This window comes from Cervus elaphus, chromosome 10 (genome assembly GCF_910594005.1).
Source record: "Cervus elaphus chromosome 10, mCerEla1.1, whole genome shotgun sequence".
Classification (NCBI taxonomy): Eukaryota; Metazoa; Chordata; class Mammalia; order Artiodactyla; family Cervidae; genus Cervus; species Cervus elaphus.
This window is the reverse complement of record NC_057824.1, coordinates 20075042-20102977: the sequence shown is the minus strand read 5'-3', so window position 1 is coordinate 20102977 and position 27936 is coordinate 20075042. Positions and strand designations below refer to the sequence as shown.

The 27936-nt window shown below is 45.3% G+C and overlaps 1 protein-coding gene across 11 annotated transcripts in view; it reads right to left on the bottom strand.

Moving 5' to 3' along the window:
- Positions 1–27936, bottom strand: part of RBFOX1 (RNA binding fox-1 homolog 1) — a 1671014-nt gene that overhangs the window by 1266452 nt on the left and 376626 nt on the right. The window lies entirely within an intron of this gene.

Sequence of the window (27936 nt, the reverse complement as noted above, 5' to 3'; positions counted from 1 at the left end):
AAGCCCTGTTTTCATATCCCCATTGATACCAATACCTGACTATGAACAATGCAGGTAAAGCATGAAATGCCAATGAGCAGAACATAACAATTCCACATCCATCTCAGCCACAGTTATCCATAATGTTGATAATCATTAGAATCAATAATCATTATCACACATCTATAGAATGCTTTCTGTGACATACACGTTTTAGGCCACTTTGTAACATACTCTTTGGCTTCAAAAAAAAAAAAATTACAGGTATTGTTTGAGCCAAGTTTGCACAGAGGCACCTTAGGTGGAGGAGGAGCTGTGTTGAATCTGGAGAAGTGCACTTGAGAGATGAAGCTTCAGGATGGGGTGACTGAGAGGCTCAGCGGTGAGGAAAGGAGAGCCAGGGGAGTGCCTCGGGAGAGTGGAAACCATCCAGCTGGTTCCAGCACTTTCCACCACTCCCGACTGCCTTACACTGGACCCAGGTTTCTCATCCATACTATCTGAATGGGTATTTGAGCCCATTGTTTAGGGGGTGTAAAGAATGACACCAGATCAATACTTCGGGGGTTACATTTATTTCTAGGTCCATTTATTCCTCCTCTCCTTGCTTCCTTGGGTCCAGGAAGGATTAAATGGCCTCCCGTTGATAAACACAGTACAGCAAGTTAAAACAGATTTATTTATCTTGTTGGGTCCACGCGTGCTAAGTCACTTCAGTCATGTCCAACTCTACTTGACCCCATGGACTCCAGCCCGCCAGGCTCCTCTGTGCACGGGATTCTCCAGGCAAGAATACTGGGGTGGGTTGCCATGCCCTCCTCCAGGGGATCTTCCCGACCCAACCCAGGGATGGAACCTGCGTCTCTGGGATTTCAGGTGGATTATTTACCGTGTGAGTCACCGGGGAAGCCCCATGTATCTTGTTAACAGGTGATACAAAGAAATGAAAATGGGAGTAGCAAACATACTGACACCAGGAACTGAGTTATTAGTGACTCACAAAGCACAAAGCCCTCCCTCTCTGCTCACAGGCAAAAACATTTGTTTGGATTTTCCTACTAATCAAGAGTGGGGTGGGGGATTAACTCATTTCCATAATTACAGGTGCCTATATTGAGAAAGTAAACCAATGACTCAATTCTGTAAGATTGCTCCTCAATGTAGAAGCAAAAGGAAGTTTTGCTGAGTAACAAGCATGCCACTCACTGTTTCCTGAGCACTCAGCCCACACCTCCTTACACTGCGGGGTATCCAGGAAGCCCCTTGATGCCACGAGGCAGACACCGACTGTCACGTCCCTGACATCATAGAAAACAGATGCTTACATGAGTCAGGAGAGACGCTGCAGGTAACAGGCAGAGTCAGGATTTGGACCCGGGCAGTTGGATGATGTAGCAATGTCTGTGTTTTCAGTCCGTGTGCAAACAGCCTGCAACATAAATCCTCGGGGCACATCTCCGCATCACCAGCACAGAGGACATTTAGGTCTCTTGCTGCATCCTTGTATATGGCTTTCTGGTGTTACACCAACCCACAATCTCATAAAAGCAATTCCAGGAGGGAACCCATATAAGCCACTCCACGCACACGCTCCTTGCTGGTCTGGCCTCCCCACCCTTAACTTGTACAGTAGTTGGAGGAACGGAGGGAAAAGATCCTTCTCAAAACCTCCCCTTAATACTGTTTCTCCCACTCACTTTCTCACTGATTCAAGCAGGCACTGAGGTCAAGTCACCTTCATTAGCAAGACCCTGATCGGATGCTTACACGACGTGCCTAATTACATATGGGCCGCCACACAACCTTTTCTTCCCCTGTGCTGGAATTTTAAAGAACCTAAAACCACTCTTAAATGACCCTGGAATGCTACATTAGAAATGTAACCCAGCGGTAAGCTGAGACACCAAAAGACAGGCTGCCTCCTCTTTCTCACACTACTTTCTCCATGCACCCATCACAGCACAGGGCACTGTGTGTGCCGGAAAGGGGGGATGGATGCTCTGATTCGGCTAACTGCGAGGAATCAGATATTTACAGGAAAAATGCAACCACTCAGCTCTCAGCCACCATCAACAGAAAACAAACGTATACGCAGAGCATCTGGAGACACCTAATCAGGTGCCTGGTTCCAGAGAAACTCAGAATGTTGTACCCCAAAACAAGAGCACTGCAACTCCTGCAAAATAATCCCCTGGGTCAGGAAGATCCCCCAGAGGAGGACACGGCAACCCACTCCAGTATTCTTGCCTGGAGAATCCCGTGGACAGAGGAGCCTGGCGGGCTACAGTCCCCAGTGTCACGAAGAGTTGGACACGACTGAGGCGAGTTGGCACACAGGCACGTGCATCACAATCGTTACATCAAGGCTTTGAAGCATCCAGACGCCTCTCAGAAGGCAGTGAGGGGTAGACATGAGAAACGAACATTTATTTTTTTTCTATGAATGAACTGATGTAACAATAATTTAATTCTGAGACTTTAATGGAGAACCACCGCATAAATCTATTGTATTTTACATGCTGTACTTCACCTCTGTCAAAATCCTTTTCTTTCCTGATGACGTTAGTGAAGAGTTGTGAGATAGTTGGCACTTCTGATTCTGGACGTGTATAATACACTGTATACTTGTAACAACAGAAAGCTAGGACGTTCCATCGTTCTGTCCTAAGGATAAACTCTACTTTCTCTTTCAATGTAGTTTCATGGAAACCATCCATACATCTGCTTAAATTAGTGTATGAAAATGTATGTCTTTTTGTCTTCTCTTCCCATTAAAGCTTTACCAGATTGAAAATGATAGCAAATGGCTGTTTTGTCTCAATCCAAAATGAATTGCATTGCATAGCACTGGTACCAAAACAGAGGCTATACATGTGCTTTGCATTTGGGGAAGACTTAATAGGAGAAGAAGATGGCTGGCACCAAAAAAGGGTGCAGAATGAATCCAACATAGGTGTATATACTTCCAGGGTTTTTTCAATCAGCAACCTGAATGACAGCCCTGTAAGTATACAGCAGGGGCTCTCAATTAGGGTGACTCTGTCCTCCAAGTGACATGTGGATGGTTGGAGTGCTACTGTCAGGTGAAGTCCAGAGATGCTGTGAAATCCTCAGGAGGCCACAGGAACATCCCCACCCTATCATAACATCATCAGGACCAAGATGTGAAAGGTACCCCGGATGAGAAACCCTGACCAGATATGCCTTGCAGTTAAAAAAAAAAAAACCAAAACAAAACACCCATGAATCATTCAGAGAAAAATTATTGAATTAAGGAAACTGTTTCTGCAACCAGAATACAATCCTCCTCCAAATACTACACTTAAATTTGTCATGAATGAGAGGTGGGGGGTACCACTCTTGTCAGAGAAAATGTGTTATCATAACGTAGGTATAATCCATCCGCCAATGGGAGGCTGACCGAAATGTGTGAGGCTTTTGAACGAGTCCTAACCCTTGTGTGAGTGGATGGTTGGATGGCTGCCTCTTCCCTTCCTGAAACGAAAAAGAACAGATGTTCTCATCTTTTACCGTCGTCTTTCAGAATGATGAATAAAAGGTTTCATTTACTGACTGCTAAAAATAAAAGCCTTCCCATAACTCTTAAAGTCTTTCTGTGTAGCGTAAAGGCTGGCCTAAATATCTGGATGAGGAATGCTAATTTTTTTTTAAAACACTTGGTATTAGCAAACTTTAAGTGTAAATAAATATGTGATTTGTCCATGCATGTAGGGATACACAATACACGTGCATATTCACATAGCCGCAAACAGAATTAACACATGGTGCAACAACAGGCACTTCTGTACCAACTTCTGTACCAACAGACAAACTTGCAAAGATGCTGGTTACTGTAGTCTGCACATTAAAATGATTAAACATCAATACCAGGTTTCAGAAGGTGCTGGCAGTCCGTTCAACGCCTACCAAATTTTTCATAACATATAATTCAAATAATTCATTTCTACATAGTTCACTTCAAACAGGTATATAATTGTTGGTCTTGAGGGATCGACAGGGCCATTATTACTAAATTTTCCACTAGATTGCAAGATGACATTTCCAAATCCACTTCACTTATGGCCACAGGTTCCAAACAAGGTCTTTCTGGCAGACTATATAACTCTACTGTACACGAAATCTGTCAGACAATCTGTCACATAACCATAGATAGGAAATGTACATAATGCAATGCTTGAAGGAAAAAAAGCCCAATAGACCATGAACTTTTAATGAATGAATTTTAACAGTTTGCAGTCTGGTGTGCTGTTTTCGAAGTTTTCCTGCTGAAAAAGACTGTGACTCTCGCTTCATGCTTTCCGAGACTTGATTTAATTAAAATGACAAAGAGTGAAAATATATCTTTCACTCCTGCAAAATGGGAAAAAAAAAAAAAAACAACCCACAAGCCCATGCTTATTAGTATTCTAGACAGGGGCTGTTTCCCTCCCAGTTTGGCACTGGTTTGGAAAATCAGGACACTTTAAACGCTCATTAAACCCCTTTCTAGCATGTGCCTTGTCACTAAGGAGCCTAGGTAATGGAAACATGATCCCATCACAATGCCTGTCTCTGGTTTTTTCCCTTCCTTACTATATTCCAGGTTTTAAATAACAATATCTATCCATTAACTATTTTTTAAATTTATTTGGTTTGGCTGCTCCAGATCTTAGCTGCGGTACATGAGATCTTCAGCCTTCACTGCAGCGTGCAAACAACGTGAACACATAGTTGTGGCAAGGATGGAACCCACACCCCCTGCAGTGGGAACTCACAGTCTTAGCCACCAGACCACCAGAGAAGTCCAACTACAATTATTTAGAATTATTTAGAATATTATATACAGTAACTATAACTGATTCCATTACTCATGTATGGATGTGAGAGTTGGACCATAAAGAAGGCTGAGCTCTGAAAAAGTGATGCTTCTGAAGTACGGTTCTGGAGAAGACTCTTGAGCATTCCCTTGGACCGCAAGGAGATCAAACCAGTCAATCCTAAAGGAAATTAAACCTGAATATTCATTGGAAGGACTGATAAGCCCAAGCTGAAGCTCCAATATTTTGGCCACCTGAGGTGAAGAGCTGACTCACCGGAAAAGATCCTAATGCTGGGAGAGATTGAGGGCGGGAGGAAAATTGGGTGGGCAGAAGAATGAGATAGTTGGATGGCATTTACTGAGCATGGCCCCCATTATTAGAACAAGACCCAGTTTCCCCCTCAGTCAGTCTCTCCCATCAGGAAGCTTCCATAAGCCTCTCATCCTTCTCCATCAGAGGGCAGACAGACTGAAAACCACAATCACAGAAAACTAACCAATCTGACCACATGGACCACAGCCTTGTCTAACTCAATGAAACTATGAGCCATGCCGTGTAGGGCCACCCAAGACAGACGGGTCATGGTGGAGAGTTCTGACAAAACGTGATCCACTGGACAAGGGAATGGCAAATCACTTCAGGATTCTAGCGTTGAGAATCACATGAACAGTATGAAAAGGCAAAAAGATAGAACACTGAAAGATGAACTCCCCAGGTCAGTAGGTGCCCAATATGCTACTGGAGATCAGTGGAGAAATAATTCCAGAAACAATGAAGCGATGGAGCCAAAGCAAAAACAACATCCATTTGTGGATGTGACTGGTGATGGAAGTAAGGTCCGATGATGTAAAGAGCAATATTGCATAGGAACCTGGAATGTTAGGTCCAGGAATCAAGGCAAATTGGAAGTGGTCAAACAGGAGATGGCAAGAGTGAATGTCAACATTTTAGGAATCAGCGAAATAAAATGGACTGGAATGGGTGAATTTAATTCAGATGACCATTATATCTACTACTGTGGGCAAGAACCCCTTAGAAGAAATGGAGTAGCCATCATAGTCAACAAAAGAGTCCAAAATGCAATACTTGGGTCCAGTCTCAAAAAAGACAGAATGATCTGTTCGTTTCCAAGGCAAACCATTCAATATCACAGTAATCCAAGTCTATGACCAGTAATGCTGAAGAAGCTGAAGTTGAATGGTTCTATGAAGACCTACAAGACCTTTTAGAACTAACGCCCAAAAAAGATGTCCTTTTCATTATAAGGGACTGGAATGCAAAAGTAGAAAGTCAATAAATACCTGGAGTAGCAGGCAAATTTGGCCTGGCATGCCCATTGTACAGATAAGGAAACTGAGGTTCATTAAGCTTAAGTAATCAGCCATCAGTCCTTCCCAGCTCCCTGTCCACCCTGTCACCCCAAGCTGGAAATTTGGAGGTCACTCTGAATTTCTCAGACCTCACATGCAGTCAGCAAGCCTTGGTGAGTATCTCACACACACTTTCTGGCTCCACCTCACCCTCATCAGAATCTTATCTTCTGCCTGGAATGCGTACAACAGCCTCCTAACTAGTTCCTTCACCCTCAACTCCACTGTCCACTCAGCCCGGAGGAACATGTGGAAAAGCCATCCCCCCCCTTTCAAGTCTTGGTATGACCCCTAAGCTTGCCAAGGACAAAGTCCCATCACGTCGGGCTATCCCAGCGTTGCATTTTTGGGGTTCTGTGGTCTCTAGCTCGTATTTTACTCTGTAGCAAAACCAGACTCATTTTTGTCCCTCCCGAGCCTCTCTCCACACCCTTCACTTCTCTGTACCACAATCCGTGCCTCTTCATTTCTTGGATATTTTCCCCTCATTGTACCTTCTGCCAGGGACACTGCTTTCTGAACCCTCGAGCGCCTACAGTGGGGAAAGCATGTTGAGTAAGGCAGACGCCACGCCTGCCCCGGTGGACTTCACAGCCTGCCCAGGGGAAGCTGACAAAACCAAAAATGCATGCTCGATTGTAATCGTGACCCACACTAGGACAGAGACTACAGGGAGTGCAAGGAAGGAGAAGAACAGTGACACTTTGTGGACACGAATGCCATACTAAGGGACACCATATCATACACTATCTGTTTACATATGTCTCCACCTTTCGGAGGGTCACCACTGCCCAAATAATCACTTTGGGGTCAAGCAAGAAACATATGTGGGCCCTCAAAAATGTTACTTGAATTGATGGACAGATGGACGGGTGGATGGGTGAGTGAATGGATGGATGGGTGGAAAAAATAAAAAATGAATTAGTAAGTGAAGGAACATGTTCCCCTATGGTTTCAACTATATAAATCACTGATTAAGATTGTGGCCTTGGTAACAAGTGTATCTTAGAGGCTCTCATATATAAGCTTGTAAGGACCTCCTTTACCTGTGGGAGAAAAGTTCCAGAGAACACTGGGTGTTTTCAAGCATTGTTAAGGCTCCTGCTGACATCCTTGAGAGATTCTCAGAAAGATCCTTGTGCACTAGAGAGTTGCTGGGGATAAATGCTTCACAAGGAAAAAGCAAAACAATGCAAAACCCTCTTAAGCAAGGCATGCTCAGCCAGGATGGGGGGATGGGAAGAAAAACAGCAGAAGGAACATTTTTACAGAGGAGAACTGTGGTTTATTTCATTTTTGCTGATTGTGGGAGTGGGGAGAAGAGGAGAAGGATGAGGGGGAAAGATGAAGGGGTCCTGCAGGAGGAAAGGAAGAAAAATAAGAGGGGAGAAAGGAGCTCCACGCTTCTGAATTGGGCAGAATTTGGCATGGAATGGATATGTCTTTCCTGGAGGTGGACAGAAGAGCCGCCATGGCTCGCCCGGGTCCACGTGAAGACCCAGCGGCAGCCCTTCAGGACATCCTGGGATTGGATGCCGGCTGCCGAGTTCCGTTCCAGTGAAACGTTAAAGCGAGATTCTTCAGGGTGTCCGCAGAACTCTGGCTCCCGGCGCTGCTTCCTGGAAGCCACGCCCTTCTGAGTGGAAATCTCTGAGGGCGGGACTCGGCAGTGCCCACTGCTATCAGATTCCAGAGTTGGAGGACCCCCTCGGTTAAGAGACCCCCTCCCCGCCACATCCCCCTGGTGCAAGAAGGCAGGGCAGACAGAAGGCAGGCGGTATGTGAAACCACATCATGGAAACAAAACCTGGCTTTGGGGAAATCACAGAGACAAGAGGCTGATGTCACCGAAGACACGGTTTTCATGACTTTTGCACACTGCAGGGAGGACGCGCTGAGGGGATTTTCAGAGGGAGGACAGAAGAGTATTCAGGTCTAATCAGAAACACACATATCCCAGCATAGGGAGTTTCCTGGTGGTCCAGTGGGGAAGACTCAGCTTCCGATGCAGGGGGCCTGGGTTCGATCCCTGGTCGGGGAGCTAGATTCCATAAGCCACAACAAAAGATCTCACATGCCGCAACTGAAGACCTGGTGCTGCCAAATAAATTAATCAATTAAAAAATAATTTAAAAAATAAGAAATATTTCAGTACATTCAAGAATGCTTCTTCCTTTAAGGACCAAAGGACTACCCCAAAAAGCCTACTGGGAGGGTACGACTAAGTCAAGCCTTATCCCTCTGATCCTCCACCCAGATGGTTCAGGCCTAGACAGCATTAACCCGTTCTGTCACCTGGAAGCTTCTGAGAGAAGCTTGGCCGACCATCAGCCTTAGGGGTCAGAGAGCTTCGGAACCAAGCCTGTGAGTTCCTTGGCCAAGCATTGGAAAGTTACTCTGGCACGATGTGAAGCCGTCAGCCTACACTGCTTTCCAGGAATTGAGTCTCTGCAGAGTCACCCTATCGGTGACACGTGACCCACCCCTGCCCACTGGTGACCGGCTCGAGGTTTGCATCTGACTCAGGAGAGCAAGGACTCGCTTCCCCGTATTCGGGTGAGGGAGAGCTTTCAGTCCATCCTTCTCCAGGGGCTAAAGCTATGAAACTGTAAAACCTGGGCCATGCGCCTGCGACGTGAAGACAGCCCGTCAGAAACCAGAGAGAACGACGCTGACAGCAGAGAACTGGAGAGAGCGCCCAAGGTGGGGTGGCCCTGCGGGTCCTCCTTACTCCCCATCCCGCTTACAGCACGCCCCCTTCCTCCTTAAGAGTCCTGGCTCATTTGGCAGCAGCGGCATCAGACTCTATTACACCTACCCTACCCTGTAGCTGGCAGCCTCTCCATCCCAACATCCCCACCACGATCAACATCAACAGCCCACTCAGGGCCTCTGCTCCACCATGCCTCTGGGCAGCGTCCAACACCCAGGGCTCCGAATCCTCCTCGTCACCCATGCTGACAACATCATCTCCTACTCCACTCGGCTGCCTACTCCACGGACCCATCCTCCACCTTCTCACCGGCCCTGAAATCCCAAGCATCCTGTTTCCTGAGCATCACCTGTGTCTCTCCAGCTCATCCCCTCTGGTCACGACCACACAAAACCCACCTCTTGGACATTTCCAGTCCCTGGATCCCCACCCCCAACTCTACTGCCTTCCACGTACCTTCTCTTTCCTAACTTCTCAGCCTGAATGCCAGAGACCAGGACACAAACCATTCCCTGGCCCCTGCTGTCCACTTCCTCATCTCTCTCAAGTTCTCAGGAACAAACTGCTGATGCAGGTCAGCCCAGCTACCCTTTAAGCATGAAGTGCACACTCCTTCCCGTCTCCTCCATCTCCAAGACCTCTCCAAGCTTCTATTTTGTGCCGCAGACCAGTTTTCTTGGCCTACTCATCAACCTGTATGAATTTGAAAATGAGCACGTGAGTCTCAAATCTAACAATGCTTTCACTTCTTAATTTCTTTTTTTAATCGGAGGAAAATCATTTTACAATGTTGTGTTGGTTTCTGCCATACAACAACACAAAGAGCCTCCCTCCCCTCCCCGCATCCCACCCCTCTAGGTCATCACAGAGCACCAGACTGAACAACTCCCCACTAGCTGTCTATTTTACACATGGTACCATACACATGTCAATACTACAATCTTCATTCTGCAAACTGTTTTGATTCAAAACCTTCTGAACATTGCTCTTGTCTTTGCACTGCACAGTCTGAGAGGGACTCAGATTGGGCCAGTGGTCGGGGCCACATGCCCGCCTTGGTCCATTCAGATGAGCTTGCAAGGGGGCAGGTGAGGCTTGGGAAGGGGCAGCACCGGGAGGAGCGGAGGCTGGGCAGGTACTGAAGCCACGTGCCTGCACGTCTATGAAGTACCGTGGGCTCGAGCTGCTTGTGGGTTGCTTAGCAACCGGAAGTCGTTCGGAGCCACATGCAAGAGAATAGAGGTTTGGGGAAACAATTTGTCAGGGAATCAGGGAGAGACCACCGCCTTGAGCTTTTCAGTCAACGCCTTCCCCTTCCCCAGACGGCAGGTCGGATGAGCTGGCCATCCGAGAGGCGTGGGGGCCAGGGCTGAAGGGGGTCAGGCCATGGCTGTGGTTCCCCAGCAAGTCCATCCTTTGCCCAGGTGTCTCGCCAGGGCCTGAGCAGAGGCGCAGTCCAAGGTAGAAGCCACAGTGATTTCTGCCGAGCTCGCAGCATGTTAATCACGCCTGTCAGGCTCCCGGGAAAGGAAAGGTTGGCTGTCCTGACAATCTACATTAACGTGGGTGGATGGTGTTTGATTATACCTTCATGACGGCGGTTTCCATTTGCATCTTTCATCAGAGGCTGAAGGATGTGCTATCTGCCGTGACTGTCCTGTAGTCACATCCTCCCTGCCGGTACGCGGCTGACCTCAGTGAGAACACAGCCTGCAGACAGCAGGGAACCATCAGTGGGCATCGGGGGGACCCAGCGACCCTTGAGTGCCCTGGTTTTTACAACAATAAAAATGACTGCATTAGTTTCCATCCAGGGTCAGTTTCCAGGGAACCTCTCAAATCCACAGAAGCTCAGACTACTGTAGGAGTGCGGAACTTGAAGCCATAGACAGCAAAAAGGCAAAAGGAAGATGCCCTTCACTGATAGTCATCCACTGACCGCATTATCCTTTGTAAAACTCAGCAAATATTTACAGATGACCAGCCCAGCACTGTGTACAATGCTAAGAACTTCAGATACAATGGACAGCATGAAAGAAATACTTATGATGCTTGGGGTCCTTGATCATACATATATCTCAGTTACCACTGCAGTGCTTATACTCAAGATAAAGCTCTTACATGGTGCTCAATAAATGTCAGCTGAATGCTTGAACATGTGCTCCTTGATTTGGTCTTCCTCAGAAGTGACCAAATGACACCAACTCCAACTCGGAGGGTTCTAAGATGTGACAGCAGTAATTTGATATGTTTGTCCCAAGGTTACTTAAAAACAGTGAATGCAATTACCTCCCAAGGATCCCAGTCCACCATCAAACTTGGATGGTCCGAAATCCTCATCTGAAGTGACTGATGAAACTTCATACAGCATTCTGGTCACATGCCTGGGGCTGAGAGGCAGTAGCTGGTAGAGAAGATCATGGCAGGAGGACTGCCTGACTCCACCCTTTACTAGGTGAGTGGCTGAACCAGACGGTTTACCCTCCCTGAGCCTCAGTCTCCCCATCTTTCAAATGGGTACAGCACTGCATATCTCACAAAGATTTGGCTCCAAATCAAATTCAGATAATGCCCAAGAAGCACTTTGCACAGTGTCTATTATTTATTGCTGCTAAGTCACTTCAGTCATTTCCAATTCTTTGCGACCCCATGGACTGTAGCCCACCAGGCTCCTCTGTCCATGGGATTCTCCAAGCAAGAATACTGAAGTGGTTTGCCATCCCCTCCTCCAGGGGATCTTCCCTATTATTTATTACATGCTAGCTATTAGATAACCAGAAATTCTGAGATTGTGGAATCTTTTTTAAAAAGTGTCTCCAGCTTGGGTTTATCAAAGACATTGATGTGGAATTCTCAGATGGCAGGGCCTTTGATGAGACATTGGGACCAACACAAACTCTTTTAAACCAGGCTGCCCCAGGGTGAATAGCATAGGAATCACACCCAGCTGATGTTTCTGAACACAAAAGTCAAGATCAGGATGCTGTCAATTTCCTGGTCCCATCAGAAGTGCCTCATTTCCACATCACCTCCAGAGATTCCTGGCGTGTGACTCCAGGAGAAGACAGGTCTGGGCAAACCTGATAGACGGGGCTGAAGCAGCAACAATGAACTGTGAACCTTTTAAAACGATCGAGTCAGGTGCATAGGACATGGACTAACGAAGACTCACAGCTAAGCAAAACCAAACACAACTTGGAAGCTGCAGACAAAACGAGTTAAACAGAAATATGTTCTGAGTGCTTCGTTCTGCAGAGACACTCTTAGAAAAGAAAATCCATTTGGCTTATGAATAAATAAATGAAAATGAATAAAACTAAATAAAGTCAGCACAGGTCAGCAGGGAATACAGGAGCATGGGTGATCATTCCTGCCACGAGAGTGAAAACATTCTGTCCCTTCGCTAACGCGGCCCGGGTGATGTATGTCCTCCCAAAATAGTGTCTGTGCAAGCAATGAGAGCAAACGGTCACCTATTCATTTGGCTCTTAGGTCCAGATGAAGATCCATGAAAATAGCCAAAGAGCCAAAAATACCGAGCAACTCCACATTCTGGGTGACTGTTTCTTCTCTCTATATATAGAGACTCAAAAATAGACATCTCTGATTCTGGGCTCGCAGGCCTGGAGGATGGTGATCACCATCAACTGGAAAGAAGATGCAGAATAAATCCCCACCCTGTTGTCTGTTTGCTGAGACGCCATCACCTCTGCCAAATTCCTCAACAACCGTGACCCTTCCCGAGATCCTCATCTGTCCAATATCTGTCCAATATGTGTGGTCCAATGTCTTTTCCTTCGCCCAATAAATATTCATCGAGCTGTAGTTTTATCTCAGACACTGGGTTTGAATTCGAGGATATGAATTATCAAGTCTTTCCTCATGTAGCTTACAGTCTAGTAGGAGCAATGGCAAAAAAAAATCAATTCTTAGATTGATGGCAATTATAGGAAGTGCAGAGAAGAAACTGGCTTTCGGGGTGGCAATTACTCCCCACCAGTGAGAAAATAATATTCAAACTTGAATCTATTTGGTAAATAGAACTTAGCAATGTTTACCAAGTGTAAGTCACTCAGTCATGTCTGAGTCTTTGTGACCCTGTGGACTGTAGCCTACCAGGCTCCTCTGTCCATGGGATTCTCCAGATAAGAATACTGAAGTGGGTAACCATTGCCTTCTCCAGGGGATCTTCTTGACCCAGGGATTGAACCCAGGTCTCCTGCACTGCAGGTAGATTCTTTACTGTCTGAGCCACCAGGGAAGCCCAGTGTTTACCAAACAAGTAGATAAAAAACTTGCAGGATTTAGAGTGCATTTTTAAGTAACTATAACTCTGTGTCATGTGCAAGGGAATTAAATTTCTGTTTTCTTTAGCAAGATGTCAGGGAAAAGAAGTAGACTGCATCTTCCAGAAATTTAGGTGTTTACAGCCATTTTTGGTGTGAAATACTCTCATAGAGAGAAGGCTTAGAAAAAGGGAAGTAATTTCACTAGCAAGTCGAGATAATGCATGACCATCCCAGCAGCCACTTTTAATTAGGGTAGCACTTGCATTTCCATGGTCAATACCACTCTTAAAACAGGGATAACATTTACTTAACTTTATTGACCTGCATTTATCTTTCTAACCAGAAGAGAAAGTACTTATTCCTCTTTTAAAGCATTTGCCATATTTTCACGGTTGCCTCATGTGTTTCCAAGAGTCAAAAGGAGTTTCTCTCTAGTGCATTGCAAACACAGTCTAAGGAAGAAGAGAAAAAGCAGAATTTACTGTTTCTTATTTGCTTTTGACATTTCCCCCCCAAGAGAATGACCTCAAAACAACTAAGAAGAGAATGAAAATCATCAAACAGGAAGTGAAGGTCAGGGGTGGGAAGATTGCAGCAAGAGAAGTTGTGTCATAAATAAATCATAAACGTACACAACACTGGAATTAGATTGATGGCACGTTTGAGATAAGTCCATCTATGATCTGATGACCACTGCCCACTTAGGCACCATCTCCTACTCTGACTGGAATTAATCATATGGACCCAGATCAGTCATGCCCCAGGTATCATAAAATCTTACAAACAGTATGGCTGGAATTAGATACAGCAAACAGTTATGTGGAGTTAGACACAGTGACTCACAAGGAATTTGTAGATAATAGGAGAGAAGGCAAAACACTTAGAAATGGGTAAATCTCCCAATATGCCATTAAGGGGGGTGGGTGGATGGAACTCACGATGAAGTGATAAATATGATGTCATGTGACTGTATACAGGGCTTCGCAGGTGGTGCAGTGGTAAAGATTCCGCCTGCCAATGTAGAAGACGCAGGAGACTCAGGTTCGATCACTGGGTCGGGAAGATCCGCTGGAATAGGAAATGGAAACCCACTCCAGTATTCTTGCCTGGGTCATTCCATGGACAGGGGAGGCTGGCGGGCTACAGTCTATGGGGTTGCAAAGAGTCGGACACGACTGAGCATGCACACAGCCATGCCTATAAACAACAGGCTGCCAATGGACGGCTTGAAACCACCACTGGGAACTAGTAAAGGTGATCCTTAGGAGGAAACACGTGCTCACCAGGAGAAAACAACGGCAAGTAATTCCCCTTCTATTTCTTTAAGGTCCTAGACTGATGGGCTGAGTCATGCTGGAGACTGAGCGTGGTGCGATACTGAGAAGATGAGAAATGTGGGCTACGACTTGGACTCATAGCTGATTCATCAATTTCCCCAAAGAGTGTTAACAAATGGAGCAGATGTGTACACGCATGTTTGTATCATCTGACAAGATACATGAGTTCCTAGGATGCAGGTCTTATGTTTGCAATTTATCATTTAATCTCCTGGGTTTCCTTGAACAAAGCAAGTTAGTGAGTGCCAAATGGGCGGTGAGATCAACACACATACATTGTTGGAAGAGGATAATTAATTGGAATACTGTGTGTAGACCTTCTCTGAAAAGTAAAAACACTTACACACAGGTCATGGGCTATTAGAAAATCAAGTCAGAGTCTCTGTCTGGTTGAACATCTTTATCAACAATGGGAAGGGAGACCCGAGAGAGATGTGTTTATCAAATTTACAGATGGCACGGACCTGGAGTCAGCTCGTAAGCAGAGTGACAGAGTCATGATTCAAAATGATATTTATAGACTACAAGGATAGGCTGAGTTCTATTTTAGTAGTTGCTCCCTATGTGCCAGGCAGTAAGCTACGTGTGTTACTTACATCAGCTAATTCGGTTAAATGAGTTAATAGACAGTTCACATAGAAAGATTTTCAGCTTAAGGCTGAGGAAATCAACACCTAGGAAGTGAAGTTCAGGGTAGGGGAGATGGTGGTAAGAGTCATCCTGGTCTGAGTCATAAATAAATTACAAACTTACATAACATTGGAAGGACGGCTACTGAAGCTGAATCTCTAATACTTTGGCCACCTGATGCAAAGAGTAGGTTCATGGGAAAAGACCCTGATGCTGGGAGAGATTGAGGGCAAGAAGAGGAGGAGGCGACAGAGGATGAGATGGTTGGATGGTATCACTAATGGACTCAAACTCAATGGACATGAGTTTGAGCAAACTCCAGGAGATAGTGAAGGACAGAGGAGCCTCGTATCTGTAGTCCATGGGGTTGCAAAGAGTTGGACATGACAGAGCAATTGAATAACAACAAATTGAATAAGGTCCTAATCCCCGCCTCTCCAACATGAGCAGGCCCGTCAAACAGAGGGAGGAATCGGCATACCCCTCTTTCTGTGACCTGCCCAGAGCAGGTGTACCTACCGAAGGTGAGTGTCCCTGGCAACACTGTGTGTGTGCCATGGCCATAAACCAAGTCACGTTCCCAACGCACCGTAATCTAAAAACTGACTTGACTGCTTCCTGAAGGATATTTCGATAAAGCTAATAAATCTCAAAGAAGATAAGCAATTGCAGCCTAATTTATCTACTGAATTAATTCAGACCTCTGATTGTCAAACTTAAAACTAGAACATCCTGAATACGATAGAATTAAAAGGATTATATCAAGGAACTATGTAGATAAACAGAATTGTTTTAAAATTTCTATACCTCAGTGAACATTTTCCTCACTGTAGATTTCGGGACCTGAGCAGCTTCCAGGTAATAGTAACAATAATAATGATGATGGTGATGATGGTGGTGGTAATATTACCTTTCTGGTGAAGTGTGTATTAATCACTTGACATCTATTAACTCCTGGAATCATCATAACAAACCAGTAAAGTACCAGACTTGCTCCCATTTTATAGATGAGAAAACTGAGGCACAGAGAGCATAAGTAACTTATTTAATCATAGAATATGCCTATATTACATCAAATAAGAAACGATTATATGAAGGAGCTATATATATATATACACATATATACACACATATACTTATGTATATAGCTCAGTAAATCTTATTTTCATTGGAAATTTCAGGACATAAGTTTCCAAATAATAATAATTCATTGTTCAGTCACTAAGTCTTGACTCTCTGTGACCCGTGTACTGTGGAACACCAGGCCTCTGTTCCTCACCATCTCCTGGAGTTCGTGTCCATTGAATCCGTAATGCCATTCAACCATCTCATCATCTGCCACCCTCTTCTTCTCTTGCCCTCAATCTTTCCCAGCGTCGGAGTCTTTCCCAGTGAGTCCCCTTCATGGATCACTGCCTTGTCATGCGAAGCGGCTTGTGAAACCATGCCATGCAGGGCCACCCAAGACGGACAGGTCATGGTGGAGAGTTCTGACAAAATGTGGTCCACTGGAGGAGGGAGGGACAAACGACTCCAGTATTCTTGCTGCGAGAGCCCCATCAACAGTATGAAAATAATTAATAATGATAATGATAATAGCAAATATACTGAATACTAATTATGCATCCATCGTATTTCTGAGCATGTTCTTACATTACCTCCTGAAATCCTCAGAATAACCGTCTAAATAATCAGCACCGCCCCCACTTTCCCAATGAGATGGATTTACTCCAAGTCATGCTGCCAGGAAAGGGTGAACAAGGGGCCTGCACTCAGGCCCCTTGGCTTCAGGATCTTTGCCTTCAATCCATACATCATCACAGTAAGAAAACTGCTTGCCGCCCCCATCAAAAAAAAAAAAAAAAAAAAACACTTTCCTAGGCAGCTCCACACCCTCCTGAACACTGTTCATTATTTGCAGAAAGCTGTGCAGGTGAATTTGAGACCATTCAACGCAGATTAATGAACTCCCTGTCTATACCAGAGCCTCTCTATTCAGCCTCCCGCTTCTCCTGACCAGCAGGCTAACTCTTCAGTCAGCTCTTCTCCCTTCTCAGGATTTGAATCCCATGAAATATTCCACTCAAGGCTGTTCTGGGTGTTCAGAGCTACTCCTTGAAATACGCTGCCTGTATTTCAACCATGTGTGAAACATTTCCTACAGATGGGAGTCTGGAGTTCTCAATGACAAGGAGAATAATGTAAGTGTAAGATGATGGTGATAGTGAAGAAATACTCCAGTCGGCTTTGATCACCTGGGGTCCTCAGGAAGCCTGAAGCATATTCTATCAGCGAGGGTCCATTCATCAATGCAGTCAGACACTCACTTTATAAGGTTTAATATGGAAATACCATACTTAAAAAGATTTATAGAAAAGTCTCTTTTCCCATTGTTATCGGGTTCCCATGTCATTCTACAACATATCAACTCTTCCCAAGCTTGCAGTATCAGCAGGGCTAATCTATTCAATATAATAACTAGACTCTCTGAAGTTCACCCCACTGTCTGCACTGGAATCATAGAAACTCGATTATTAAGTCAAGGGGAAAAAAAAAAAAAAACTGAGAAGCCAAAATCGTGATGGAGAGTTGGTGCTGGGAGGTCAGCGAAAGAACTGCGGAGATCACAACGGGAGCCCCAGATGCTCGGGAGGCTTAGACGCCAGAGGTAGAACCCAGCACTGAGGCACCCCAGAGTCCCTCCTCTCTTCTTCTTTGTTAGCTCTCTGAAATGATCAGGCACTTCTGGAATCTCAGAGCAGTTCTTTCAAGTGCGTTCTCAGTCTCAATGGGTATATGGGGGCTGGGGTTTCTCTCCTTTAAAGCTTACCCAGGATCGACTGAAAAAAATGCACCACCTCAAAGTTGAGGATAGTGTTTTATTTAGTGGGCAAAACTGAGGACTGACTCCGGGGACGCAGCTTCTCAGCTGGCTCGCTGGACTGCTGTGAGGAGGTCAGGGAGGAGTCGGGACATACAGGAGTCTTTGCAACGAAGACCAGGCGGTTGGAACTTCAGAGGATTGCTATTAATTAAGGAAAACCAGATGCAAAGAGCCAGCTCATTGGAAAAGACCCTGATGCTGGGAAAGATTGAGGGCAGGACGAGAATGGGGGTGACAGAGGATGAGATGGTTGAATGGCATCATCGGTTGGATGGCATCATCGACTCAATGGACGTGAGTTTGAGGAAACTCTGGGAAGCCTGGCGTGCTGCAGTCCACGCAGTCGCAAAAAGTCAGGCACCACTGAAGGACTGAACAACAAAAAAGAAAACCTTATACTTGAAGTTAATGAATTCAGTGCTTTTCTATGTATCGGAAGATGCAAGAATCTGGACTCCCTGAAACCATTCTTTGGTATGCGCCGTAACAACCTAGACTCAGTCTCCTGCTTTTCTCCACCCTCAGCACCCACAGGTGCACCATCCAGGAGAGGCTGAAGGCCCTGCGGGCTCAGAGGGGGTGGGGGCAGCTCCGTGTCTCCAGCTGAGTTCCCTGGGGGCCCACTCTCTGGGCACTGCAGTGGCTCGAGGGCAGCAACACCCTCTGTTTACGGATACCGGGCAACATCTGCTCCATCACACCTGGGTTTTCCACATCAAGACCCTCCTCCTCTCCCCATCCTTTCCCTTCTCTCCCCTTCCATCCCTCCCTCCGGCCCCTCCCTTTCCCCTCTTCTCCTCTCAGTCTTCATTCTCTCATCTCTCCCCCTCCCCTCCTCTCTGTCCATCTGTCCATCCCTCTTATCCTTTCCTTTCTCACCATCTTCCCATCCCCTCGGGTACCCGCCTTGCCTTCCGCTCTGTGCCTTTCTCAGAGAGAGAAGAAGAAAGAGAAGACTGAGTCACAATATAAACTAAAAGACAACTCCAAAGGCCAACACGTTTCTAAAAGCCAGCCACAGGAAGAGTGTGAAGTGGACCCAGGGGTTGCCAGGGGCTGAGGGGGGCGGGGAGGAACCAGGAGTGACTGTGTGGTGGGCAGGGAGCTTCTTTTGGCAGCTGACTGCAGTAAGCACCACTGAATCATATACCTCAAAACGATTCGCTTTTATGTGATGCAAATTTTAACCTCAATAAAAACAGTCAAAAGTGTAATGGTGGTTAACTGCTTTATCCCCAAAGAAGAAAGAGAATTTGAAACCCTTTCTGAATGGAAAGCAATCTTTGCTCTCCCCACCCCTCACCTCCCTACATACCCTTCAGGGTACCTATGGATCCAATTTTGTACAAACCCACCAACTGAAATGACTGCAGAATGCATCACACATTATAAAAAAAAAAAACCAAACTTTTTTTAAGGATTTTCTTAAAACAGCAACAAATAATTACAAAGAAAACCACTTGCAATAGATCTAAAGGTGTATATCTTCCACGGGGAGCTGAAGTTGTGAGTGTTTCTCTCTGAGCTCCTACCCTCCAGGACACACACACATACACATCCCACCACATGCACACACTTGGCCACGGCCCAAACGAGCTCAAGTGGGCTGAGGAAGGCCTGGGAGATTAGGGGCAGGAAGAGGGTGGTAAAAAGCAAAGATGAAATGACACCTGCTTTTCAGTGGGATCGCAATACTGAGAAGAGGGCCTTCATTTGGTCAAGAATATCTAAATGAAAGAGCAATGACTTTAGAGCCCTCCTCCTCTAGCCCAGAAATGGATGCTTCAAGTGAGAACCAAATGCTGCCTCCTCCAGACTCACTGCTCCACGACCGGATCCTTCTCCCTCCCTGCATTTGGAAATACCTTCTCCTCGGACTTGCCAACCTAGAAAGAGACCCTGCACAGAAAGCCCTGGCTCAGCTATCTACTCAAATCTCAGCTTCGTGTTTTAAAAAATAGTATTTTTTTTCAGATAATTACGTCGTTTCACTCCCACTATAAAAGTTATGTATGTTCATTGAACAGATATTTAATAACATGGAGGAAAATTATTAGACTCATCCATAATTTCAATACCTAAGGGGTGGTACTTAATATCACAGATGCTGCTCTTTGGTATTCTAGTTCAAATCTTGACTTAGATGCAGATAAGCATAAATACCTATAAATAGCCTTAAAAAAAAAAAACAGAAATTGGCTCACACTGCAAATAGTATCGTGTTACTTGTTTGTTTGTTTCCATTTAATAATATCCCAGGAACATTTTTCCATCTCATTAAACATTGTCCTGAGACATCACTTATAATGGCTGCAAGGTCACTGCATCATATAAGAAAAGCAAACGGTATTTATTTATCCAAACCTCTACTGTTGTACATGTAGCTTGTTTAATTTTTTAACACCATAAACAACGCTACAATAAACACCTCTATAGATAAACCTTTGTACAAAGTTATAACTGCTTCTGCCCCTCCCCCCCCAAACACACACACCACTTGAAATATGCCAGGGGTGCTGGTGATAAGTGGCCTTCCTCTGCACTATAAGCAGTTCAGCAGAACCCCTGGCCCCTGCCTGTTGGGTACCACTTGTATCCCTCCCCCAGCTGTGATGCTAGAAATGTCTCCACACAGTGCTCGTTCAGTAGGGTATGATGGCCTCCTGTTGAGCACCGCTGGGGTGTGATAATGGATGTGCAAACACTGGGTGGAAAGAGATGCAACGTTTCAGCACCTTTCAGCTTGACCTCTAAAACACACCTCCCCAAGGGGAGAGTATACACTGTGTCCTCACCCCGGCCCCACTAACACAGACATTCTGCTCAAATGCACTCCTGCTTCCCAGTCCTCGAGACTCATGATCCTGACTCTCTTGTTGTTGAGTCGCTAAGTCATGTCCAACACTTTGCGACCCCATGGAGTGTAGCACGCCAGGTTTCTCTGTCTTTTACCATCTCCGGTAGTTTGCTCAAACTCACATCCACTGAATCGGTGATGCCATCCAACCATCTCATCCTCTGTCATCCCCTTCTCCTCCGGCCTTCAATCTTGCCGAGCATCAGGGTCTTAACCAAAGAGTCGGCTCTTCACATCAGGCGGCCAAAGCATTGGCGCTTCAGCGTCAGACCACCCAGTGAGTATTCAGGGTTGATATCCTTTAGGCTTGACTGGGTTGATCTCCTTGCTGTCCAAGGGACTCTCAAGAGTCTTCTTCAGCACCTCTATTATGACTCCTTACTCAGTCTCCTTTTTGATTTCTTTCTGGACCGCTCACCTTCTGACAGCCATGGATCTGTGTCTCAGCTGACCTTCCGCTCCATGGCTGGTCTTCCCAGACAGGCCAGCCTCCTCTAGCCCACCTCCTGCATCAGAACTTGCCCTCTCCCCATGTCTCCTTTCTGGCCTATGGCTTCCCCCCTACACCTGGTGGCAAGAAGCCTCACCTCTCACAGGGATAATGGCAAGATTTATGATCAGGCTTCTAAGAAGCACCTCTGCTATCTTCAGAAGGTAGAGTGTTGGTCAGATACATGTGACAAATGTTTATGTTGTTATCAGAGAAAAGTGGAGAGGGAGAGGAGAGACAACAGGTGATACAAGAGAGGAAAAAATGACATAAAAGGAGAGGTCAAGGGCCCCAACACTAGGAGGATGGGATACGGGGCTCTGGTTTGTTGGATGGGGTTTGTGACTTGAGAAGAGTTCAGTTGGTTCACATGTGACACAGTCTGGCTTGGTTTGCAATGTCAAACGCTGGCATTGGGATTAGCCAGGGCTGTGTGCATGCCTGCTAATTCCCTTCAGTCATGTCTGACTCTCTGCAACCCCATGGACTGTAGCCTGCCAGGCTCCTCTGTCCATGGGATTCTCCAGGCAAGATACTGGAGTGGGTTGCTATTTCCTTCTTCAGGGGATCTTTCCAATCCAAGGGTCTAACTCGTGTCTCTTATGTTTCCTGCATTAGCAGGCAAGTTCTTTACCACTAGTGTGACTTGGGGAAAGTCCAAGTCAGGGCTGAGATAAACTTATATATTGAAAAGATACATGGAGAAGTCTCTCTGTGATTAGCGTTTTGATAAGTTTGCTCAACAGATTTTTTTTTTTTTAATCTCAAAGCACCCATGTTTCCTTGTGGACCATGGTATTCCTGAGAAAGGAAGTCACCGAGTGTAATATTATCCCCATGTTATGCAAAATATATCTGAGCCGCCTCCATGCTCATGACCATAATGAATGTGTCAAACTTTGCTGAAAATCTTGTTAAAAAGTGCAATTCCTTCCTTCTAAGAAGCATTCCTCTGACAACAAAACTCTAATTCAAAATTCATAACCTCCTTAAAAGTAGGACTCCTTTGAATAAAACCGTGCAGTCCTCAGACGTGCAAACATTTTCATATCCACGTAATACACTTTTCTCATTCACTGCAATGTGTCAGTATGTACTTTTTTTTCTCCCCCCCAAATCAACCGTCCATGGAGGACTCCGGGCTCCTTTTTCCAGAGAACAGCTGGGATGGAGGAGCAGAGATGTGAGATGCCTCCATCTCCTCTCTGAAGAGGATGCAGTGGGAATCAACGCTATGGGGGTGGCTGGGATTCCTAAAATTGCACCCACACGCCTCTGGGCTTCTGTTTATCCCAGGGTTCCTTTCTCTCCTAGTCTGCTGACTCCCAGCCTTTGTTTGATTGACTTACAAATTGAAGTATAAATTATGTTTTCTACTGCCTAGCAATTAGCCATTAAGGAACAGTACAATCAAAATACAAAGACAGAAGACATTCATCTCCAACAAGGGACCACAGGAAGAAAGCATCTTCTGACCCCTTAAGCTTCGGGCTTACAGTAATGCCCTTGGCTGCAGGTCTGGCCTTTTAAAATGACGACACTATTTACTGCTTGCACCATCCGAGCTTCATCCCCTGCATAAAGCACTCAGAGACCGCCAAAGACATCTTCTTCATTTCTCCAAACCTTCACCTCTTCAATCGCCTCTCTCTCAGAGACTCACTGCTCTGCTCTGCGCAGTAATATTGGTACAGAGGCTGTCAATTGAGCAAGCGAATGGCGATGAAATAATTAGCAGCTCAAAGTGGGAACTTTCCTATGAGCAAACTCCAATACACTAAAAATGAGAGATGTGATGAACCTGGGCTGTCGGTGGCATTGCCTATAATAAGGACCATCTTTCAAGGTGCAAGCTAATTTTCCAAACTCACTCTTTTATCCTAATGCAGTTTTTCTTCCCCCTTCTTTAATGTTGAATTTTTTTTTCCCCAGCTTAACATCTCATCAAAAGACTGCATTTTCTTTGTTCATCCTTGATTTGGAAACATTAATTCTTTAATTTACCTATTCTTACTGTTAAAATAATACATGCTCATCACAGAAAATGTTAAAAGCATAAAAATGTACAAAACAGAAAAAAAAAAAAATCTCCTTACTATCAGATCAGCCAGAGGCAATCACTATTATAAATTTTGCAGTATTTCCAATCTACGCTACTGTGCACTTTTAACATATATGAGAAATGACTATATATACAACTTTGCTGAAGATACGTTTTTGTGAAACTGCTGAAGAGAAAGGAAATGGAGCCCCCCATTCATTGATTGCATGGAGTCGAAGCAGGCGTGCCGATGGGAGAAGAGGACAAGGGAGGGTTTTATGTGATTAATCTGAAATGAAGATTAAAATCATTGTTAGCTGCAAAACAAGGAAATTAAGAGATTGTCACAAACAACCTGAAATAGCTCAGCGGGATCCATTAAGATTTTTAACAGCTCAGTGAAATCTAACATCTACCTGACAGCCAGGAAGGGAAGGAAGGGGAGGGGAGAGGCCTTCACTTGGATTCTCTTTGTGCATTAAACAAACTTTTTTTTTTTTTTTTAACTGATTGATGGCCCAAGAAAGCTGAACTGACCTCCACCTTCAATTAACTCAGTTTGAGATCATGCCTATCCCCGCCACAGTTTGTCTTCATAATCTGGGGTAATCAGAGCTTTAAAGGCTCCACGAGGCAAAAAGCAGCGTATGTGCGCTGTGTGCACAAGAGAGCGTGGAGCGGGGAAGCGTCGTGTCATCTATGAAGGATGAGAATGACGTGCTACCTGTAGCGACCCCAGATGAACAGGTGCACGCGCGCTCCCAGCTCAGGCAGGAGAGCATCAATCTAAATGCTTCCTGAAATGATGTTGGCACGGGGCCCACCTTAGCTCCAGAGCCCCCAGTGGCCTCCTTGCTCAGGACTCTGGTTTCAGAAATTTGGTGCACATGGACCTGTACGAACTGTCCCTCCTTTGCCTTCTCTGCTCCTTCTCTGCTCCTTCCTTGTCCCTCTATCCCCCCTCAACATTTACCGGAGTGGGCAACATGCAGAGACACAGGTAGGTGACGGAGAAGTCAGGATGAACACAGCCCAGTTCTAGGCTCTAAGGGACTCACATGACAGTAGAGGGAACTCCCACTTCAGTAGGGAAGTTTTACACAAGAAGGCAAAGAATAGCAACAGTTTAACAAGAGCAACCAGTCCGTCCTAAAGGAGATCAGTCCTGGCTGTTCATCGGAAGGACTGGTGCTGAAGCTGAAACTCCAATACTTTGGCCACCTCATGCCAAGAGTTGACTCATTGGAAAAGACCTTGATGCTGGGAGGGATTGGGGGCAGGAGGAGAAGGGGACGACAGAGGATGAGATGGCTGGATAGCATCACCTACTCGATGGACATGAGTTTGAGTAAACTCCGGGAGCTGGTGATGGACAGGGAGGCCTGGCGTGCTGCGATTCATGGGGTTGCAAAGAGTCGGACACGACTGAGCGACTGAACTGACTGAACTGAACGAGAGCAAGGCTCATGCTGGGAGGTGTAAGAAAATCCTGGAGTGCTTCAAGGAGGGGACTTTGGCTCTTGCCAACAAAGTCAACATTCCTATTGTGTGTTCAGAAATGTCTGTTTATACAGAGTGAAGTAAGCCAGAAAGATAAAGAACATTACAGCATACTAACACATATATATGGAATTTAGAAAGATGGTAACGATAACCCTATATGCAAAACAGAAAAAGAGACACAGAAATACAGAACAGACTTTTGAACTCTGTGGGAGAATGTGAGGGTGGGATGTTTCAAAAGAACAGCATGTATACTATCTATGGTGAAACAGATCACCAGCCCAGGTGGGATGCATGAGACAAGTGCTCGGGCCTGGTGCACTGGGAAGACCCAGGGGAATCGGGTGGAGAGGGAGGTGGGAGGGGGGATCGGGATGGGGAATACGTGTAAATCTATGGCTGATTCATATCAATGTATAACAAAAAATAAATAAATAAATAAATAAATAAAAATTAAAAAAAAAAAGAATTGAAGGTTTAGAACAAAGTTTAGAAAAATCTAAGAAAAATTGCCTTGGGCAGAAGGGAGGTGACTGGAGTTATTACAAAGATAACCCTGAGGATGGAAGGAACACTGCCCACACTGGGGATAACCCACCACAGTGAACGTTCTGCAAACGGTCTTTGGTTCTGGGAGAGGGAGGATCCAGGCTTGTAGTCTTGCTCCAAAATTACTTTGCTTCTGGTCCCCCAAAATCGCAATGCAAAGGTTTTCCCAGATGGAGATCCTTCATGGCTTTCAGATAATACTCAAGGACAAAATCCAACAAGGGATTTGGGCTTTGGGGGAAATCTTATCAATGGAAAGCTTATCAGGCTTTCAGAGAAACAACTAACTGCTCCAAGATACAGACAATGTGAATCCCAATCCTCTCCTTGTGTTATCCTATAGGAGTGAGGTCCCATTTCTCACCCAATTTTACTGCCACCATATTTGCAGGTACATTGGTGGCTCAAATGATAAAGAATCTGCCTGCAGTGTGGGAGACCCAGGTTTGAACCCTGCGTGGGGAAGATCCCCTGGAGGAGGGCATGGCAACCCACTCCAGTCTTCTTGCCTGGAGAACTCCATGGACAGAGGAGCCTGGTGGACTACAGTCCATGGAGTCACAAAAAGTCAAACACAGCTAAGCAACTAACACTTTCTTTCACTTTTCCTCCAAAGAACAGTTCGTAGTAGGTCTTCCCAGTCTGAGAAATCTCCTTACGAGACACCGTCCTTTCTCTGTTCACTGTAATGAGAATGGTTTAGCAAAGTTTAGCAAGAGAGTCTGCTGGATTTATGTCCAGACTCAGTCCCTCACTAGGTGCAATGGGGCATGCTCAATTGTCTCTCCAAGCCTCCATCATCTGACTGTAAAATGGGGAAAATGAAAGTGCTTCCCTCGTGAGGTTCAGGGCATGATGCATAACCATGCCCTGTAAGTCCTCAGCCAATATTAGATATCATTATGACCTAGAAATGAGATTACTCTTATTACAAGGCCAAAAGGAGCCCTTTGGGTCTAACGTAATTGGTTTTAGGCTTTGATCTCTGGTCCTTATTTAACCTTGACCATTCACTCATTTGTCAAATATTTTCTGAGCATCTTCTTAAGGATTAGGTATTATTGACACAACTTTCTAAAGGGGAAAATACGCATCTTAAGAAGTTCTGTTTTCTGTGTGTCTACCATCAAACTACAGAAAGTAGAGAGGAAGCAGACAAAAAACTTCTCTTAATAGGTAAGACGAACAGATTTATGTTTGGCTAGCGGAAACTTGTATTTGATCAAGTATAAAGACAGAATCAGTAGAGAGGCCATGCAGGAAGAGGGAGAGAGAAGATTCAACAATGACTTTGAACTCAGGAGAATGATTTGCAGAAATTTAAGGTGAGGGACAATCATTTAGAATGTGCATCACAGAATATGCACAGAAAGGCGGTGTTCACAACAATACCCCAAGACAAATGGTACACCCACTTATTGGAATTTCAGCATTACTTTCTCGGTCATGGCAATACTTAAAAATCTGGGAAACTAATTTGGGTCCAAGAGCTTTCCAGGTAGCTCAGATGGTAAAGAATTGACCTGCAATGCAGGAGACCCCGGTTCAATTCCTGTGTCAGGAAGTTCCCCTGGAGAAGGGATAGACTATCCACTCCAGTATTCTTGGGCTTCCCTGTAAATAATCCACCTGCAATGCGGGAGACCTGGGTTCTGATCCCCCAGTTGGAAAGATCCCCTTGTAAAGGGCATGGCAACCCACTCCAGTCTTCTTGCCTGGAGAATCCCCATGGACAGAGGAGCCTGGAGGGCTACAGTCCATGGGGTCACAAACTGAGCAAAACTGAGCGGCCAAGCACAGCTCAATTTCGTTCCAAAGTCAGTTATACGGCATTGTACCTGTTCATCTCCTGTTTATAAGGGAATTTCATAATGACGGAGTAGGGCGCCATTTCCTACTCCAGGGGATCTTCCAGACCCAGGGATTGAACCTGTGCCTCTCCGTCTCCTGCATTGGCAGGGGGATTCCTTACCACTAAGGTCACCCGGGAAGTCCAATGATGACAACAGCGGACATTAAACTGCTGCAGCAGGACGAGGCACTGAGGAACACTGAAGGTTTCCATCCAGTGTGCTTTTTTTTTTTTTAAATTTTTTGGCCATGCCATGTGACATGGTTCTCTGACCAGGGATCAAACCCAAAGATCCGGCAGTGGAAGCACAGAGTCTTAACCACTGGACTGCCAGGAAGTCCCCACACAGCACACTTCTCTCATTTCACTTTTCCTTTAAAAGCACAGGTTTTAGTTTAGAGTTCTTAGCACATCACATGTGCCTACACTCTCTCCCAAAAAATCTTTTTACAGTACCCTCTCTTTTTTTTTTTTTTTTTTTAACCCTCTCTTTTATTCTGAGTTTTCGCCTCTCCTCCTCTTTTGTAGTGTAACTTCTTTCAGAAAAAAAAAAAAAAGGTGGGGAGAAGGAAAAAGCAACAAGACAAGTGAGGGAGAAAGGAAGGAAGGAATTAACAGTGAA